The 21169-nt window shown below is 44.7% G+C and overlaps 1 long non-coding RNA gene across 1 annotated transcript in view; it reads right to left on the reverse strand.

Annotated features, from left to right (window-relative positions):
• Positions 1-10554: 10554 nt before the first annotated feature.
• The window catches only part of LOC146072424 (uncharacterized), a 39568-nt gene continuing 28953 nt past the window's right edge, over positions 10555-21169 (reverse strand). Inside the window, exon 3 of the long non-coding RNA XR_014473118.1 lies at positions 10555-10953. This is a non-coding gene — a long non-coding RNA (uncharacterized LOC146072424). The remainder of the gene's footprint in view (positions 10954-21169) is intronic.

Raw genomic sequence — 21169 nt, forward strand, 5'->3', positions numbered from 1 at the left:
TAGACATACCTTACAGCATACGGGGCGATTCAGACCCGCACAGTGCAGGCTCAATTCGCCAACTCGGCCGATCGTTGTGGTATGCGCATGCACAAATATGTGCAAGTGCAAACCCCGGGAGCGAACACCTTTCGGCAAGATTCACACTTGCCGGGGCATTTGCACCAGGATGGGCGGGCAGGGGACCGCGTAGCATTTCATGGAAGTGCTGGGCGTACCCCTGTGAATGCAGCGTTCCATGCCTGCTTGGGGCGGGCGACTTATGTCACATGACGCCATAAATAAATAATAAAAGTCAGTCTATGACTTAATTTTGTTTGCGAAGGGAAGAAACATCATTCGATAGCGAGCGACCATTGAATGATTTTTCTTCCGTGAGACTGCATGTGAGCTCACTGCTCGCATGCTAGTGAGGGGATTTGGGTGGCAGGGCTGTTGTCGTTCGGTGAGTTGGGGTTTACATGCTCGCTAAGCAGCGAATATATGCAGCATAGTGAGCAGGTCTGAATCAGGCCCATAGTTGCCTACACTCCCAGATCCTGCAGGAGGCTCCCGTTTAATGGTGTGTACAGACGGTGGCTGCTGATAATGACTCAATATCGGTGGCCTGTGGGTGTTGGCATCGGCTGGCAGGGAGGGGGGAATGGGGGGGGGGCATGGTCCTCGTTCCAACATAGTAGAAATAGACTGCGATGCATAGGCTATTTCTACTTTCAATTACGATGCCGCTGGGCTGCTCATGGAGATTGAATCGGGAGGGGGTGTGTGCAAATATGGTGCGATATGCACTCATATAGTCAAAAACGATAGCCTAAATCGCACCGTGTGTACACAGCTTAAGTGATAACTCTCCAGCGGCCTGCATTGACCTCCTTATCTCACGGATTCTGACATTTGTGCTGTGACTTGGACAAACGATCTAGCAGTAAGACACTAAAAATAACGTTAACTATATCAATTACAATCTATTCCACAAGATGGCACTCTTGCACAATTCCTCAAATTATAAAGCTGAATAGAAGGTAAAGAACTATGAAAATGTATTTAAGGCATATATACAAGCGGGTGTTTTATATACATCTATACACCTATACTGTAAAAAAAAAATAATATATATATATATTTTTACAGGTGATCATCTAGGCTGTCACATAAGAAGCAGTCATTTGGCAAGTAGTACTAGGGGGAAATGAGACATCTCAGAGTGGCCAGGGTGTTCCCCAAAATCACCCTGGGGCATGCTTAGGTCCTGACTGTAGCTACTGTGTGTCTCTGCTGGTTATAGTGTCCATTGGGCCTAATTCAGATCTTATCGCAGGACAAGTTTGTTCCCAAAATGGGTAAAACTATGTGCACTGCAGGTGGGGCTGATGTTACAGAATGGGATCATTGGATAGACATACATTAGGTCTCCAAGCATTAGGTCAACATGCATGAAGGTTGACATAACTTAAGATCGACTTGGGTTAAGTCAGCATGGTCATTAGGTCGACAGTAGCATTCGGTTGACATGGGGAAGGTTGACAGTGAAAAGGTCGACATCCACAGAAACAGAAGAACTCAACAAAATATAACTCTTTCTGCGCGTTACATCTGCCTCACCTGCAGTGCGCATGGTTGGCGTCTCAGGGCTCGCTCAGCAGCGAATGACTGGTGCTTAGCGAGCCTTGCTGTATCAGACCCTATGTTCCAACTTCTACAAATGCTTTCAAAACAGAACTACAAATAAATGTATCCTAATATTGTTTGGATTGTATTAAGGTGCCCATACACAGTACAATGGTGCTGTGCGATGCGCGCTCCCGTGGGCATCCCATCGCACAGCACATTGTGGGTGACATTCTATGGGTTGCGATTTGTGTTTTTTTGTGTTAATTAGTTAAAAAAATGGCGATATCGCATTTTTCCTTCAAATCGCATATTTAATAGGATGCGCTAAGGGACAGAAATCGCATATTATGTGCGTTAATGCATGCTGACCAAAAGTGCGAGATTAATTCGCATTTTTATCGCATCCAGATGTTTTCGTACAGAACAGTATACAACTCGCTTATTTAATGCAATGCGCATTTGCAAATCACACTTTTTAGGTGTCTAATTAGCGCACTTATTTCAGACCAGGTTCTGTTTGGCGAAATAGCCAGAACCCTGCACAGATCGCAATGTTCTGTGCAGGGTTCTGGTGTTAAAAATAAAAAATAAAACGGTTAAAATAAAAAAAAAACGAGCGCGGGGTCCCCCGCCAGAGCATAACCAGCCCCGGGCTCATTGAGCCGGTGCTGGTGACATAAAATCAGTGTCCCCGACAAATAGGGGTCCCCTTGATTTCATGAAACCAGCACCAGGCTCAAGGTCCGGCGCTGGTTCCCAAAATACGGGGGACAAAATGACTAGGGGTCCCCCGTATTTTAAGAACCAGCACCGGACCCAACCAGCCAGCAGGGTAATGCCACAGCCGGGGGACACTTATTATATAAGGTCCCGCGGCCAAAGCATTAACCCCCTGGCTAGTCAGCATGGGCAGGGGTCCTGGGGAAGTGGGGACCCCCCCAATGAAGGGGTTCCCCCCCCTCCAGGACTTACCAGCCCATGCTGATAGTCCGGGGCTGTCCCCGATGCCCCTGGGCGGTGGGCATCGGGCTGATGGATTGTGTAAAAAAAAGAAGAAAAACTATTGTTTTCTACTGGCGAACTATGAGTCCCAGCAAGCCTACCCCGCATGCTGGGACTTGGAGAACCACAAGTCCCAGCATGCGGGGCATTAAAGGGCCCACTGGCACTTGTAGTTCTAAAGTACAAAAAATAGTTAAAGAAAACACACTGACACCCTGAAAAATAAAAGTTTAATACACACATAACACACACACACTGATACTTACCTACCTTGAGCCCGTAGGTCGGTCCCTGGATCCGGGGTCCGGGCTCCGGGGCTCCAGGGCAGAAGAGTCCGGTTCCGGGGCCTTGGTCCTGGTTCTGGGGCTGGTCCGGGGTTCCGGGGCTCCTGGGCTGAAGAATCTGGGGTCCAGGATCCGAAGTAGTCCCCAGGGGTACCTAAGGAAGGAAATCCTACTCACCTGGTCCCCGGCGACGACCTCGGCATCCTCTCCGGCAGAAGCGCTGCTCCCATCTGGTACCCGGCTTACAAGACTTTCACAGGCGCAGAGATGTTCCTTCCTCGGCGTCTCTAGTCAGAATGATTTCTGGCCAATCAGGAGCCGAGAAAGTCGGCTCCTGATTGGCCAGAAATCATTCTGAATACAGACGCCGAGGAAGAAACATCTCTGCTCTAGATGCGCAACGGAATCTGCTGCGCTATATAAGAAACTGTAAATAAATAACGTAATAAATAATGTAAAAATGACATATATCATACACAATAGTTTCATTACAATGTCACTATTAATTTCCAGTTATATACTGCAGAATTAGTTATATAAAAATGCTTTTTTCACAAGTTAATAGAATGAAGGAAACATTAAGAAATGGTCCAGATGCACTAAGCTTCAAAAGTGATAAAATGGAGATTGACAAACAATCAGTCAAACACTGTCTGTGACATGGTCAGGCAGGAGCTGATTGGCTGCCTGTTTATCACTCTCCATTTCATCACTTTTGAAGCTTAGTGCATCTGGCCCAATGTATGTTAACAATTATTTGTTACACCAGTCATGATTTATCATTAAAAAATTGTTATAAACAAACAGTGACAAAATGTGTGTACTACAATATATCCATTTCTTGTTATTACTGATAATATATAAATTCACATCATAAAATATGCAAATTCATATGAATCTTTTCACATTGCTATGTGAAGGTTCATACAATCAGTTACATATCAAGTGTTTTTTTTTTAACTAATTTACTGTATGATTAATTATTATTACAGTTCTCATAATGAATTCTTCCTATATTCATACAAATGCATTGTTTGTTAAGTAGCACAATCACATCTTATTTATAATACTTATACTTCTTACAATTCAAACTTGTACAGTCATTGGCAGAGAGAAATAATACATTTTAGGCATCTTGTGAAAAACAAAAACTATTCAGGCTAGAATGGAGCAGCACAATAATTATTAATCCAATGACCATCACTTCTGAGTCAGATCTTCCAGCACTCTAGTAGGTATTTCTCAGCTATCTCTAACCCTAATCCCTAACCATTACACCCTTCTTTCTCCAAGATATGATGTATCTCAGTAGCTCACTGAGGGACTTTCACCCCAGTACACATACCCCTAGCCCTCACGTTCCTGGCCTCTTTTGAATGTTTTGTGAGGTGTGACCATATCTCTCTGATTTGGAAACATCTCTTTCAATATCCTGGCCCCTGACTGTTATCGGCAGCCCTGTCACCACCTCATGAACTTTCATTCATTTTATGTTTGTGCAAATTGTATGCCCTGTAATGGGTATGGATCATTAGGTCACCAGCATTATGGTGGACAAGCATTAGGTCGACATGCATTTAGGTCGACATGCAGGAAGGTAGACATGACTTTAGGTCGACAGGGTCATTAGGTCGACATGGGTAAAGTCAACATAGAAAAAGTCAACATGTTTTTTTTTTTACCGGAATGCCAACACAGTCATTATAAACACTAAAACATTACACTGCGTCCCCTCGCATGGCTCACTGCACTAACCATGCTTCAGATAAGGTGCCTCGCTACTCTTGGCACACTATTTTATTCTCCCACCACGCCCTAGTGCATGGTAGGGCATGAAATACCGCCTGTCGGCACATTTTTGCTAAAAAAATAATAAAAAAACCCTTGTCAACCTAATGACCCTGTAGACCCAACCCATGTCGACATTAAGTCATGTCTACCTTCCTGCATGTCTACCTTAATTTATGTCGACCTAATGCTTGTCTACCATCATGCTAGTACCTCCTGCCACATCTGACTTGCGGGTCCCCAGGGGCAAACGCAGGATTTTCAGAAGGGGGTTTCCAGAGGGGCGGAGCAAAGCACGGAGATGGACACTTAGGTGACCCAGTATATGCCGGGTCAGTTATAGTATTATGTATATATGTATATATGTGTGTATATATATATATATATATATATATATATATATATATATATATATATATAGAGGTATGGCGGCCTGGCACTCTCCTAACGATGGTCACAGTACCCCGGTGCCCTTGAGGACAGATGTGCAGCTTTTGAATAAATCACGGCACTCCAAGGAATTTTCAAAGAAACATATAATTGTAGAAACACACCAACGTTTCGGAGCTGTTATGCTCCTTTGTCAAGGTGAAAACAGTGTAACAGTGTTACACTGTTTTCACCTTGACAAAGGAGCATAACAGCTCCGAAACGTTGGTGTGTTTCTACAATTATATGTTTCTTTGAAAATTCCTTGGAGTGCCGTGATTTATTCAAAAGCTATATATATATATATATATATACATAACAGCAGAGTAGACCCCTGGGCATAGCAATGTATTGGGGCCCCTACCTATCCTCCAGCGGTAGGGGTGGGAGGTGCTATGAGCAGAAGCTTTGATGTCCCGCGGGTGGTAGGGGGTATTATATCAACCGCTCAGCATGTAGGGCTCAGTAATTTCCACTAATTACCCCTTTACTGTACATATGGTGGGAGATGGGGTGGGAGAAGGGGGCATTGGGCTGAATGAAGGGGTCCCAATACATAACTTCCAGGGTGGTAGAGGATGTTTAATACGCAGAGGAGGGGTGTATAGTGGAGTGGGCTTATTATTCATAATTTTCTGGTGGGAGGACAGCTTGCTTGACTGCAGATATCTCCAGTTCCCGGAAATAGATTTCTTAGCTTTTAATGGAATTAAAAACTAGAGAATCCACCTACCAAACGGTATTGGGAACTAGGGGATCAGAGTTCAGGAGGCAGAGCAATCTGCCAACGAGTATATAAAACTATATACCAGGTGTGTGGAGCTGGAGCAGTAACCAGCTGCTGGAAGGCTGATATTTCTGGTTCTGGGCACAGTAGAGACCAGCTTCTAGTGTTTCTCAAAGGTGGAGAGTCCCAGCTTTTGGAATATACCCTCAGAAAAACTCTGGGAAGAGCAAATTAACAGGCTTGGATGGGGACCACTGCTTTAAAGTCGGATTTCTCCGGTTCCCCATGGCCGATTTTTAAAATTCTTGTACCTATGGAAAGAGGGGACCCTCAGCTTTCAGACTATGGTCCTCAGATTCCTGGGGGGTTTCTGGGTACTCAGAAACCCCCCCCTGCGTGCGCTACTGGTCCCGGCTCTCCCGGCTCCTGCTGCTTATAAAAAAAAGTGACATTCGGAAAATGGCTGCCCCCATACTGCAGACCGTTTTTAATGTTGCTAGAGGAGGCCGCCACCTCCTAGCATCCTCAAAAACTGTCTTTCGTATGGGGGCAGCCATTTTCCGATTGTCACTTTTTTTATAAGCAGCAGGAGCCGGGAGAGCCGGGACCCGTTTTACAGAATCGCCGCTGGCAGGGGCAGACGGCAGTGGCTAACTATAGCCCCTGCGTGGGCTGCGTGGCTATAGTTACGCCGCTGCCTCCCTTGTTATACTGCACATTAACATCCCTCATTTAGCTGTGTTAATGCAAGAGCAACATCTTCAATATACACGCAAATGTACCGTATATACTCGAGTATAACTTGACCCAAATATAAGCCAAGGCACCTAATTTTACAACCAAAAACTGGGAAAACTTATTGAATCAAGTGGGACCCTCACTCGAGTATAAGCCGAGGGGGCTTTTTCAGCATAAAAAATTTTCTGAAAAAGTAGGCTTATACTCGAGTATATATGGTAAGTACAAATGCAAGTTGTGCTCATGTCCTGTGGCAATTTGGAGCCAAAATGGATTTTACCTCACATAACGGGAGATAGCTAGGGTGTTTTTCAGCTTTAGCTGTGCTATGTTTCTGCATTTGTACATTATGTTTTGTAGATACAGATGTATGATTCATATTTGTCCCACTGTGAATCATGTCTCTGCATCTAAGAAAGATAATATATAGAACGTAAAAACATGGCACAGTGAAAGCTGAAAAGCCCCAATCTCCCATTTATATCAGTTCCATCAGAGAGAGGAATTTAAATCTGGTAATTGAGAAAAGAAGTTTACCAGCCACTTCATATAGAAAAACGCTGTGTTGTCAGGTGAATCGCTAAAGCTATTCATGCATTTAAGAAGTCCCACAAACGGTACTTGTGTATTATCATGGCGCCCACTAAGCTATTTTCTCCTAACCTCTTTTGATCCTCCTATCCTGCCTCCGTTCCCATCCGTTCCTACTTATCCTATTGTTTTTTCGTTTGTCCACCCACCTCCTTTTAGTATGTTAACTAGGGCCCTCCTTCCTCACGTACTCACCCTACCTCTTTACCTCACCAGTGCTCCTGTCCTGTTCTTCCCTTCCTCTACTTCATCTTCAGTCTCCTCGACAATTTCGACACCTACTTCAGAACTGATGCTGATTTTAGTTCTACCAGCTATACCCCTATTTATGCTGTATTTTATCAACACATCCTATACGTTACCTTTGTTTGTTGTTTGCTATGTACAGCGCTGCGGACACTTTGTGGCGCCTTATAAATAAACGTACTACTACTACTACTTAAGCATAATTTCCTCCTACGTCACACTTTTCAGGGACACAGGATTTAGAAAGAGCACCCTCCTGCACAACAGCAAACTTGTTAAGAAGACTGTCAGCAGAGGTATATATATAGCCTGCAGGATTTGTTATAAAGAAGCTTCCATATTTATGTATAGTTTTATTTATTGTAATAAATGGTGTGGCCACCACATTCTCCTGACATGAACCCAATCGATCATTTATGGGACATAGTTGAGAGGTCCATTTGCACCCAAGATCTTGCATCTATAAACATCAATGAGCTGTGGGTAGCTTTCCAGACTGAGTTTTTCTGTCCACTTTATGTAAAACATCAATTTGCATGCCTTGCATGCGAACCTGTGGTGAGAGGGGGCAGGCGGCTCTGTATTTGCAGGGTGGGCTCTGGTGGATGCGCAAGGCTGCAAATTCGCAGCCTTGTAAATCAACCAGAAAAACCCACTTAGGGGGTATTAAATTAAGAGCCCCCCAAAAAATGACTTTTGTATTTCATTACAGGCAAATTTCGTCTGATTTTTAGTTATTTTCCACTAATACTGATTCACTTTCTGGTCACATTGATGATGGCGAAACAGAACTAAAAATTTGGTGAAAACTGATGCAATTTCGCTGAGAATGACCGTGCTGATTTTACAACTAACCAAAAAAACAGCACTTTGATTGAATAGGCCGAATCTAAATTCATCCCCTTCTTAGTCCCCTTTCTGTCTTTACCATGATCCTCTCTGGTAAGCTAGCTGCAATAATGGCTTTAGATAGGAGGTTGTATTAAACAATTGTTTACTATCCTTTACATCAGGGGTGGGGAACCTTTTTTGTGCCAAGGAACATTTGTATGGGGAAAAAATCCTTCGGGTGCCATAAACAAAAATTTCTCTTACAAATTGTCCTGCTGCAGCCGTCCCACACTCCGGCGGCTGCCGCTGACTAGGACTGACAGTCTCCGGGTGCTGTTGATTAAGAAGAATCTAGCGAGAACTACTGACCTCTTGTGATAATTCCTCTGTACTTGACTCCCGGCAAAGCCGCCGGGAGGGCCACTCAAACCGGCTACGGGGGCCACATACGGCCCCCGGGTCTGAGGTTCCCCACCCCTGATTTACATGTTCCCTTGATTCCTCAGTCACAGGGTAACTACAATTCTTATTATGCCTTGCTAAATATTATTGGTAATGAGATCAGAGCATATGATTCAATAACTATTATCCAGATTTTTTACTCAAACTGGTTGATGCAGAGTTAAAATAGGTGAGTCTGCAAAAATTAAAGAGAAATAATAGATTAGAAGGGATCCCAATTTTACATATTAGTATTTTTTTATCCTAAAAGTTTGTTCACACTTTTGTTTGTTTTGCTGTTTTTAAAAGTATATGACGCACAAAGCTAATATTATATAACACATCTATGGATTAAGAATTTAATATCGGTGCATCTTAGGACAGTCACCTAGCACTTTGTTTGTAAAGGTAGCACCTACGAAAGTTATATATAGGATACTGAAATATAAAATAATGCAATATTTGTGGTTAATACAAGGACTATAACAACAGCAAAAATAGCTTTAGTAGTTGAATGCCATTTTCCTTTCTATAAAATAGCTAATTTAGATTTTAGAAGAAGCAGTGACAAATGTTGTAATTCAACATAAAAATGGCTACAAACAATATGCACTGTGCATAGATGGGATTAGCGATAATTGTACATTAGTAAACAGAATGATTTGGAAAAGTACTGGCTATATTTGTTTTATCCAGAACACTTGAACACTAAGTAATAATAGAACATTCAGAGATATTAGATGCATATATTTTCAAAGATAAGTTTTAGCCACCAGCCCACATCAAGGCTTCTCTGATACTGGTGGTCCATAATGCTAGATGATAATAGCCCACTCTGGGTCCTATAGTTGCTTATTGTTATGCTACATGATAATACTACATGCACATATATAACTAACTTGAGAGCCAACTCATCTGGAGCCACCTTTAGATCCTCCAAATGGCACTTCAAGAACCAGCATTACCCCCATATGCTGGTCCCATATATGCCTCACTTACATTTGGGTGCACGCTGGGAAGGAAATAGGCGGGCAGCTGACATCCGTCGATGTCAGCAGCCCGCCCCCCGCACCCACATCATGGCCTCATTAGCATGAAAACACCCAGCATTCTCATGGGAACGCCCATGAAACGCTGAGCGTTCCCATATGTTAATGGGGCCACCCGCTGCCCCTGCTTGCTGTCCTGGGTGCCTGCACTGGCGAACAGTCTGCTAGCCATGGGTGCACGCTCCCTGCGTATGCACATACTTAGAAATGTGCATGCGCACTACAAAAAAATTGGCCACTGCTGCGAACGGACCAGAATAAGGGCCTATTTACAGTAGGTGCAATGAGCATGCATCAAGTGGCCTTTGGATCTGACCTCTATGGCCGTCCACTTTGTGATAAATTTAATGTCTACTGTTATTCTCTAAATAGGTTGTCTACATAACATTATTGCCTTATCTACCTGTTCTATATATTTCTATATATTGTTTATTTCCAATTACTTAGTGGGCAAACCCAGCAATGATCAGACACTATCAACCGGATCAACTCCCTATAATGCTAACGACCAATGACTTCTGATCTGCCCTGCAGAAGATTTGGGGGAGATGTATCCATCCTTCTAATGACTGGAGACGTGAACAAACCACCAATTAGTTTCTGCGTATATTTCATAGCATGTACTGTAGTCCTCCTATATAGGATCCAATATTCAGCCGTACAACTCAAGCAGCACTTTGCAGTCATCATGGTTATGTGCTGCTAATCGCTACAGGTTCAGAGAAAAGGAAAAGTAACATCAAATTCATTCTGCTTATTAAATATTCTATTATTTAAATATAAGACACGACCACTGTTAATAATTTAAAGTGTTTGCATTTTATGAGTGAACTATACTTTAGTATTTCATATTTCAAAGATCAAAGAACTCATTACATGAATATTTCATTGGATTTCCTTGTATAATGTCCGAATAGAAGATTACCATTTCTCTGAATTCGTTTTTTCTTTTTTTTCAGGGGGTTTAATTAAATATAGATAATATAACTGTCTCAGCTGTTCCTGCTGAACACAGGCGCTGACATGGAGATCACTCATAGGTCAGACTTGACTTCTTTATGACTCCTTGCTATTTCTTGCACTGCTATACAGGGAGCATCCAGCTAGGCCTTTCTGAGAATCTGAATATGAGCTTGCATTTCCCCTGGAGATCTGTATCAGCCCACTCACTGACTGCTGCTGAGAGCTGCTGATTATTGCCTCCTGGCGCGTGAGCCTGCAGAAGAGAAAGGGACAGATAAGAAGTGCTGCCTCACTGGAGTAGACATTAGACAGCCAAAAGAGCAAAAGTATAGGGAAGATAAACATGCATGTTACACTGCATACACACTAGAATATTTGCTCCGTGAGCGTTATTGTCAATGATTTCCCTGCTGGGCGAATGAAAACATAACATAAGCCTGGTACATAAAGCAGAGCCTTATCTGGTGATCTAAACAAAAAGTAGCCCCTATCTTGTGACCAATAAAGCCAATGCATAGCATGAAAGATTTGCCCATTCAGGTGTGTGGGGTTGAAGCTCAGCTGAATGGGCCAGTGTACAATGCTAGGTCCAGTTTAAAACTTAACCTAAGCCCAACCTGGAAACTAATATATAAATATTAATCTATTTTGGTGTTTAATGTCAAAATGCTTAGTTTAATCCCAGGGCCGGCGCTACCCACTCAGCAGCTCCTGCAAAGCAGGGAGGCGCCATGCTGAAAAGGCGCCGTCTCCCTCCCTGCTCTGCTAAAGCTGTCTCAGCCCTCACTGTCACTGCCTCCTGCACGCCGCCCACAGCGCCTGTCTGGCAGCGGGAGGGCAGCAGTATAAAGAGCTGCTCCCTGCACCGTGCACACACTGTCCTCCTCCTGCGACCTGCCCCCTCTTCCTCACAGACACTTGGCTGTCTGTGAATGCCTGGATGACATGTCATGTCCGGATCAGCCCCCTACCCATTGCTTCCTGCGCCTGTCAGCTGTCAATCAAATGACGAACAGGCAGCAACGCCGCCTCCCCTTCCTTCCCTCTTCTCAGTGTGCTGTGCCAGTGCCACTTCCAGTCCTCAACACTCCGCCCCCTCTATCTCCTCCCCTCTTCTTCCATCTCCTCCTTCTGTCCCCACCTTTCCCCCTCAGTCACGAGTGCTGCACATACTTTTTGTACTGCTTTCGGATCGCATCGCACACACATTGCATGCATGCCGTGCGATTCTCGCAGACTGTATGGACACCTTTAGTGCCTGCAACATTTTGCGGACACAGCACTGAGATGGTCTATGCATACATGTACATACACCCGAGATCCTCCATAGGATCGCATGTTGCATACACTCCCACAATCGGGCTGCAGCTTGTTGCAATGGCAATGTGAAAGGGCGCAAAATGTATGGTTTGCAGGAGGGCGCCGGACACCCTAGCACCGGCCCTGTTTAATCCAGTGGTTAAAGTACACGTCTCCATGTTTCCCAGTGTTGAGTCTAATCTGATTATTATCTGGTTATTGCATACTTGTGAGTGTAATATAGCATATTGCTCTTGTGTCTGCTTCTGTCATACATACAGTATTGCTCATACTCATCAGATCCCCAAGCTGCGTTCAGCCTGTGCTCTTGTTGATGGCAAACATAGCTGCCTGCAATTTAGAGTCCAGAGGATGATAGAATACAGAGCTACCTGTATTACTGACTAATAGCAGAAATAGACAGCAACTCCAGGACCACAGGGAGCCCCTCTCAGACCTCAATCACAACAAATTGTGGTAAATTAGTAGACAATCTAGAGCTTACTCCAAAAAAGTTAATGCCATGCATGTTATTAGTAGAGATGTGCAGGTTCTGATTTACTCTGATTTCAAAGCAGGATCTTATTGGCTATCAACTGTCAACAACTGTCATGTGATTTGGGATAGCCAATAAGATAATGCTTTGAAATCAGAGTACATCAGAACCTGCACATCTCTAATTATTAGTGAGGAACTGCAATTTTCTTTCATAAGTTCGTTCATCTCTTTATTTTTTTATTATTAACAGTTCCTTATACAGTATAGCGCACACGGGTGCAGGACGTCTCACCCACAGTCGGGATTCCGACAGTCATTACTCTGACGTCGGAATCCCGACTGCTCCCTCGTGGGGGTCCACGACCCCCATAGAGGGAGAATAAAATAGGTGGCAAGCGCAGCTCGCCACCGTGCCTGCATTGAGCCCGCAAGGGGCTTCATTGCGCTCCCCTCGCTGTGCAGTCGGGATTCCGACGTCACGCTAATGACTGTCGGAATCCAGACTGTCGGTGTGTTATACCACACCCGCACACACATATTCCACAGCGCTTTACAGAGAATATTTGAACATTTGCATCAGTTCCTGTCCCCAATGGAGCTTACAATCTATATTCCCTACCACATGTACGCGCACACACATACATTCTCCGGTTAATTTTTTTGGAAGCCAATTAACCAACCAGTATATTTTTGGATTGTGGGAGGAAACTAGAGTACCCGGAGCAAACCCATTGCACGTACAGGGAGAATATACAAACTCTGCACAGTTAGGGCCATGGTGGGAGCATAGGAGTGCGCAGCACATTTTATTAGGGGGTGCGCCTGGCACCACCTATTGGGCAGTAATGCTAACCATTACACCATCCGTACTGCCCCAGATCTTTCCAAAAATAGTTAAGTCAAATACACACCAGAGGATATAGTAAAAGATATTGCTCAGAAAGGGCTTTCTGAGCAATAACTTTTACTCTAGCTTCTAGTGTGTACACTCAATATCATTAATGAGGAACGCTCCTACGCCTCGTTAACGACCATTGATGTCTGCTGAATATGCAGGTCAATTTGGCTATATAGCCAAATGATCCGCATGATCAGCGGGTCCTGGTAATGTTACTGAACGATATCGTGTACCAATATCGATCAATGTGTACACTCAATATCGTCCACCCACGACTGATATTATTAACTATATTGGCGGACGCCAGGGTCGCTAGGGTTTATTGGGCTTTATTTTTGTCATATGATGCAATAATGTCCTGCAAAAACCATTCCTCCCAACACTTTGCATCAGACTTGTGTATTTATGTAGTTACAAGCAAGTACATACATGAAGGAACATCATGCCCATTGCCCAACCTACCATTGCCAGCCGAAAACAGGTGAGTCACAATGTGTATGAGTGTTGGAGCGTACCAATGAGAACACTATAATGTGGGGTACACACCACGACGACCCGCTCACGATGCATATTGTGAGCGGGTCGTCAGTGTTTCTTCAGACCCACTCACGATGATGCGGGGGGGCACGACCCGCTCACGATGTGCACCGTGAGCGGGTCCGATCCGATGGCGACCCGCACCCGGCAGTATGGTCGTTATTCAGATCCTACCTGCAGCAGGTAGGATCTGAATAACGACCGACCGACCCGCGGGACCGTGCATCGGATCGGTATCGGTCTACACCAGGACAGAAAAGGGCCCAATCACCACACAATCTACATCCAATTGGTCGGAATTGTATCTAGATTGAGGGGATCGGGCCCTAGTCGTCCTGGTGTGTATCAGGCATTAATGCCTGCGATCAAGTTTGTCCCTGAACCTGAATTTTTAATTATACCACTGGGTATTGTTAACTCCATCCTATAAGTGAGGATTACTCTTATCTTCATGACTTCTTCAGGATTTACCATTCTCTGCAGCATCATCCAGCATGCCATGGAGATTAACATCCCAGACAATTGTATTCAGCTTTATTGTATTTTACAGATAAAGACAGTAAAACTACATGACCACAGCACAGAACATTACACATTATTATATATATATAACACTAAATACTGTAGCTTCGCAGTATAGTGTGGTGAATTGTCAGTAACATTTAAATCAGTGTCTACGTTAACTGCAGTTTACAGCCATAATAACAATTACATCCAGGTTAAGTACGTAATTTCAATAGGTTAAAATAGACAGACTTGAGATCTGACAATGGTGAGCCGGGGAGAGCATTATCACTGACTGCATTATATCAGGGTAATGTTATAAGTAGCTTTTAGCTTATAAACCTGTAATCTGATAAGTAGAGGAAACCAATTTGAAGGCTCCTGTGGGAAGCAGAATATCTACAGCAGGTTTGTCAGATCACTGTGGCTACTTTTTGTACAATCTACTGGTGTCGCTCAATCATATATCATATTTATGTACTATATGTATAAAAATAAAGGAACAAGGGTACACCATTGGCTTACTAGTGCTAAACAAATGCCTCCATTACCACAACATCCACCATTATTGTCTCACTACTCCTGGGACTCCCCATATATAAAATTATTAGCCATGCATTCCTCTCCTCAATGTCTTTAATAAAAGTCTCATTGACTACTTGATGAAAAATCATAAAAGCATCTGATCAGTTAATTTGTTCCCCATTCATCATTTATACAGCTAATCTTTCCCATGTCTGGTATTTTACTACGTTACTGCTGTAGCCAGAGGAGGAACTACTGTTAGTGCAGCAGGTGCAGTGCACTGGCTGTAGCCCTGGCTCCATGATATGCATTGTTACATACTGCATTGATACTTTGTATCCTCCAGTACAACCATTACTGCTGAGGTCAGTGAGTGTCAGTGAGTCAGTGAGACTCGACTGGGATGATTTATACCCATGATTGACTTTTAAGGCCCATACACACTTGAAGATTTTCATTTCAAAAGACTTTGACAAAATCTCTGAAAGATATATTTGTCACCAAAGTAGTGCGTACACACTGAGCTATTTTCCCCAAAGAGCAAGAGATTTTCAGGAGGCGAAAGACTTTGCTGAAAATCTTTCATATAAAAGGCTATTTACATAATGGACAGGGTTTGTATTCCAAGGGTGGGAGCAGGGGCCATTTTATTCAGTGCATTTCTGTTCTAGGGGCCTGATTCAGAACTGATCGCTGGGCTGTGTATATTCGGAGCCCAGCAAACAGGTAAACGCTACCTGACTCTGCTCCGACTGGGCAAAAACCCGCCCATGTGCACAACTACCATTTAATTTGCCACCGTGCACGTAGGGAGAAATCCATTCACCTTCCCCAGCAATGTATACATTACCGCCACAACAAAATATACATTGGGGGGCAGTGGCGGTGGTAACATATACATTGTTGACCTGCGCCGGCAGTGTATACATTAACGCCATAAAAATATACATTGATGGCCAGTGGCAGTGGTCTCATATACATTGCTGGTCTGCTCCAGCAGTGTTTACATTAGTAACTATTATCACTATACATTGGTGCGCAGCAGTGCTTAAAGTGGTGAAATTCGCTTCCCTGACTCCCCCCATTATGTCACAGCCACACAGTCAGGAAAAGAATAATGTGGCCACATAATATCACCCCTGATTCAAATGATGCCCCACAGTGCAAAACAACCCAACACCTAATAAAAACTGAACATTTTGTGCCAAAAATTTTAGGGCATGGCTTTATGGGACAAGGACACAGAAATGCACACAGTAATGCCAATTACACATTATGCCACACACCGTAATGCCCATTATACTATATGCCAAACACGGTAATGCCCATTTCACAATATGCCAAACATGGTAATGCCCATTTTTTATTATGCCACATAAGTGCCGCTTACATACATGCTCATTGCCAGGTATTACATTCTCAGTGCCAGGGGTAACATGCCCAGTGCCAGAGGTGTGCACTGTGTGGGAAAGGAGACAGCAGGGCAGAGCGGTGGGAAACCCGGATGTCTCAGAACAGGTCCGTCCGTCCGTGGTGCGGCTATTTCAAATGACTTGCGAGCCAATCGGTGCTCGCGGCCCGGCAGCTCCTCATTTGTTGCCGTCCCGCGAGCTGTGATTGGCTCACGAGCCGTGAGTTGGCACATAATTTTAAAATAGCTACGCCACGGACGGATGGACCTGCTCTGAGACATCCGGATTTCCCACCGCTCTGCCCGGCTGTCAGCTGTTTAGCGATGCGGATGGAGGCGGAACCATTCCACCTCCAAAATAAAACTGATGGAACGCAGTTCCGCCCAGTTCCTGCTCACTTTAACCCTGGTGGGCAGTGGTGCCCATAATATGTACATTGCTGGCCTGTGTCAACAATGTATATATTACTGGCTTGTAAGTAACATTGGTGGGCAGTGATGCCACTAAAATATACATTGCTGGCATGTGCCAGCAATGTATATATTACTGGCTAATTCATAATTATTTGTGGGCAGCAAGCAAATTAATAATCATTGGTGCCCAGTGGTGCCAATAATATATACATTGCTGGCCTGTGCCAGCAATGTATATATTACTGGCTTATAAGTAACATTACATTGGTGGCAAGTGGTGCCAGCAATATATACATTGCTGGCATATGCCAGCAATGTATATATTACTGCCTTAAAAATGTAACATTGGTGCCCAGTGGTGCTAGCAATATATACATTGCTGGCATATGCCAGCAATGTATATATTACTGCCTTAAAAATGTAACATTGGTGCCCAGTGGTTCCAGCAATATATACATTGCTGGCATATGCCAGCAATGTATATATTACTGCTTTAAACATAAAACATTGGTGGCCAGCAGTGCCCCCTGCTCTCAGTGCTCTGTGTTAAGCATAGCAGCGGGGCGGGGCCAGCAGAGTGTGTTGCCGGGTGAGGGAGAAGTGCTCCGTGGTAAGCACTGAGCAGGAGGGTGGAACAAGCAGACAGGGACTCGGAGCAGGATGCATGGAGCCGGCGCAGCAGCAATTGGACAGGGTGAGTATTATGACAGGCGGGGGCGGGGGGGCGGTGCGGGGCGGTCCGCCGGGCTGAAAGTGGTTAATCTTTCAGCCCGGCAGGCGTACACACATGGCGATGATGGATGAAAAACCATCCATCATCGCCACATCTGCTGGTAAAACCAGCAGATGAACCACTTTCCTAGCGATGATGCAGGAGCGCGCATCATCGCTAGTCGGCAATCTCCGGGGCATACACACTGGGCTGTTTTGACCGATTTTCAGCTGAAAATCGTCAAGTGTGTATGGGCCTTTAGACTGTTATTGGGCAACACTGATCAATATTCTGTATAGAAATATCTTTTTTTTTTTTTAATAAATCACATTTTATAAGATCAATAGTTTTAAGGGCCCTAACCTTGTCTATAAATAAATAAATATGACTACATCCTTTTTTAAATTCTGAACACTTCAACTAAAGTTGGGTACACTTGACAAAATGGCAAAATCTTCATAGCTTGTAGTGTATGCGCACTATGAGGGTTATTCAGACCTGATCGATGGACTGCGTATTTGCAGGCCGACCGATTATCAATTGACTGCACATGCGTACAGATCATAGCACACATGCATTAGGCCATCCAGCAATAAAATCCAGGCCTCTTTTTTAATCACAAGCTATTCGAAAGTTGATTGACAGGAAGTTGGCGTTTGGGGGTGGTAACGGTCCATTTTCATGGAGTGTCAGGAAAAGAGCAGGCATGCCCAGGTGTTCTCAGGGAGGCAGTGTGACATCAACTCCGGCCTCGATCAGCCTGTCTCTGTCCCACTGACTGAGTAGGTCCTGGGTTCTGCCCAGACGGCACACATTGGGAAAATCATTTGGTGGTGAGTTGCGAATGGATTTGCAGCTAATCGCCGATTTGCAGCATTTTCTCAAGCCTTGCACAGGGCGGGATTTCACACTGGCTGGGCGGTGGCTATCTGATTACAGGGTTCTGCAAAGTAGCAGAGAAGTGATCAGGTCTGAATCCCCCCTATATTACTGATGATGCACACTCCGATGTGTCATCAGCAGCATCCTTGGTCAACCCCCCCCCCATTGCTGCCGGCATCAGCAACTATGTATGCATTTGCTGATACCAGCTTCCCTGTAGGATCCCCCACCCCCCTGCAGCAATGTCCCTAGGTACACACATCCTGTATTGTGTACCCAGCATAAGGGTATGATTTCATTGTTATTTTTATCCTTTCTTCTGTCTTCTGTGCTGCAGGATTCTGCTCAATCAGCTATAGTAATAGAGACCTTTGCTCTCCCACAGGTCCCTTCCATTTCCACATTAGCACTTGGCAGGCAACTGTTGCTGGATTCTGAAAAACACTCACAGACCACACAATACTAGCTAATGAAGGCTATATACCTATGACCCAAATGCCCTTTCGATCCACCTTTTGTTGGCTTCCAATAATCAAGATTTCATTGACGGATTGGAAAAATTTGACATGTTAAATATACGACTCACTGGTTGCGATTGTATTTGGGTTGGAATTAGAATTTGATTTTGCCGATGACTTGACTCCGGCATCAGCACCATCATATTATTGTATTGTACAATATACATTTAACATACCTAATATACAGTATATACATTCAATTAAAAAAAAATGTATGTTTGCTATTAGTTTTGCTCCAAGAGCAGCTTACCCATGTACATGTAAACATTAAATGATTACAATATCTTGGAATATTCTGCCACAGATGCACGTGAAGGAAGTCTGATAGTTGTGAGTAGCAACCCTTATGCAAGCAATGGAACATAGTGAACTCGCTATGTTAATTCCCTTAGCAACACCAGTTGCATGTAAAGATTCTGGGCGGGATTTATTAATATACATCGCCGCCCTTTGCTGCCAGCGCATATGTACTAACATTTGAGGCTGACATCACGGTGCGGTAATGAAGACCCCCTGCGATACCTGTACTGTGGTGTGTGTGTGTGGGGGGTTGTCTCCGCCTCCTCCCTGCCACCTGAACTGCCTTCATACCGAGGACAGCTAAGCAAGCTGTCCCCGGCACCTCCTCCTCCCCCCTGCAGCCGGAAGGACATCCGGCTGCGTTGCTAGGGGGAGGAAGGGCTTACCTTCCGGGGTCCAGGAGGACCAAAGGCTTCTATAGGGTATCGCCACCCAAAGGTGGCGATACCCTGCCAGGCGAAATCAGTGCGGCCGGGTAATAGTACATAGGAAAATGCGGTAAAAGGGGGTTTTACCGCATTTTCCCTTTAGTACATCCCGCCCCCAGTGAGGAAGATACAATATGCACATATTTAATTAGCGGCTCTGCTACTTCCCATTCGCAACAGGGACCCCGCCGATGAAATTACAATCTCCTAATGGACCCGCTTCCTCCGCTTCCTCCTCCTGAGCCTGCCCGGATCCCCAGTGCCCCCTTTGTCTGTGCACCAGCTGCAGCCTCCTCCTGCATCATGCTAGTGCATGATGCTTTCATGCATCAGTCCGGGACCTGCGGACTAGGAGCCTTGGCACGCCCACTGCCTACCATGCTGCCCCGCTGCCCGGATGGATCTCTGCCAGGTACCAAGGGAGGGGGGGTGGGGGGACGGAGTACCAGGGGAGGGGGGATGGGGGTACCAGCTGCACGGTACCACACTGGTAAAACACTGCTTTTTATCGGTTTAACAAATACCGGTATTTGTTAAATGGGTAAAGCAACCTGGAGCTTTCCCACTGCAGCTTTACCCATTTAAAAGGGCTAAATTAAATGACAAATTACAGTTTAAGAGCTGCAGTGGGAAAGGGGTATTAGTGTTAGTGCTATGCACCTGGATTGCAAAGTTTAATACAGTATGCTGATTAGCAGTACTAAGTACTGTACTAGTGTATGCATATCACATATAAATGTTAGATTTCTTTGCTTCACTTTACTAATAAAATGCTCAGTCTATAATCTTACAATCATCCCAACATTCTTCCCCAGCTACTAGAATGACCAGTATAGACATATTCCACATTGGTCTTTCTGTAGATTCAGCATTCCTGAAGCTTCCCAGAACATCTTTGTGATGTCCGTCTTCTTCTAATTCTAGAGCTTTAATTACCCTTTTACTGGAAAGCAAGACAGGGTGAAAAATGACATTAGAGAGGTGTGACAGAAATACTCATCAATCTGTCTTTCCACTCTTCACTTCTTTATTTTTATCCTATGCTTAGTTTCCATTTTTTAGGATACTGAACTCTGTTACTTCCTAACAGAGGCGGATTGACCCACCGGGGGACCGGGCCATTTCCCGGTGGGCCGGTCCAGATTTCCCTCTGGCTGGGCAGCCGACTGTGCTTCCAGGGCTGCCGCTGGCATCACCCTATATATGCAAGTGGCATATATATGGTCACAAACGGCAGCATAGCCCAAAACAAATATGGACGCCGCATATATGTATATATTATATGCACATATGCGGCAGCCATATTTGTTTTGGGCTATGCCGCACATTGTGACCTGGCTTCGGCCGCTGGTCCCTGCTGGATGACGTCACCAATGAGCGGACGGAAGCGCGGCGTTGCGGTGGATGAACCTGAAGCCTGATGGTGAGTAGTGTCCGCACCCCCCCCACACCCCCGGCCATAGCGTTAGCAGCCCCCCCTGACCATAGCATAAGCAGTGCGCCCCACTCCCCCCCCCCCCCCGACTGTAGCGTCAGCACCCCC

Source organism: Crinia signifera, chromosome 4, assembly GCF_055691185.1.
Source record: "Crinia signifera chromosome 4, ASM5569118v1, whole genome shotgun sequence".
In the NCBI taxonomy this organism is placed as follows: Eukaryota; Metazoa; Chordata; class Amphibia; order Anura; family Myobatrachidae; genus Crinia; species Crinia signifera.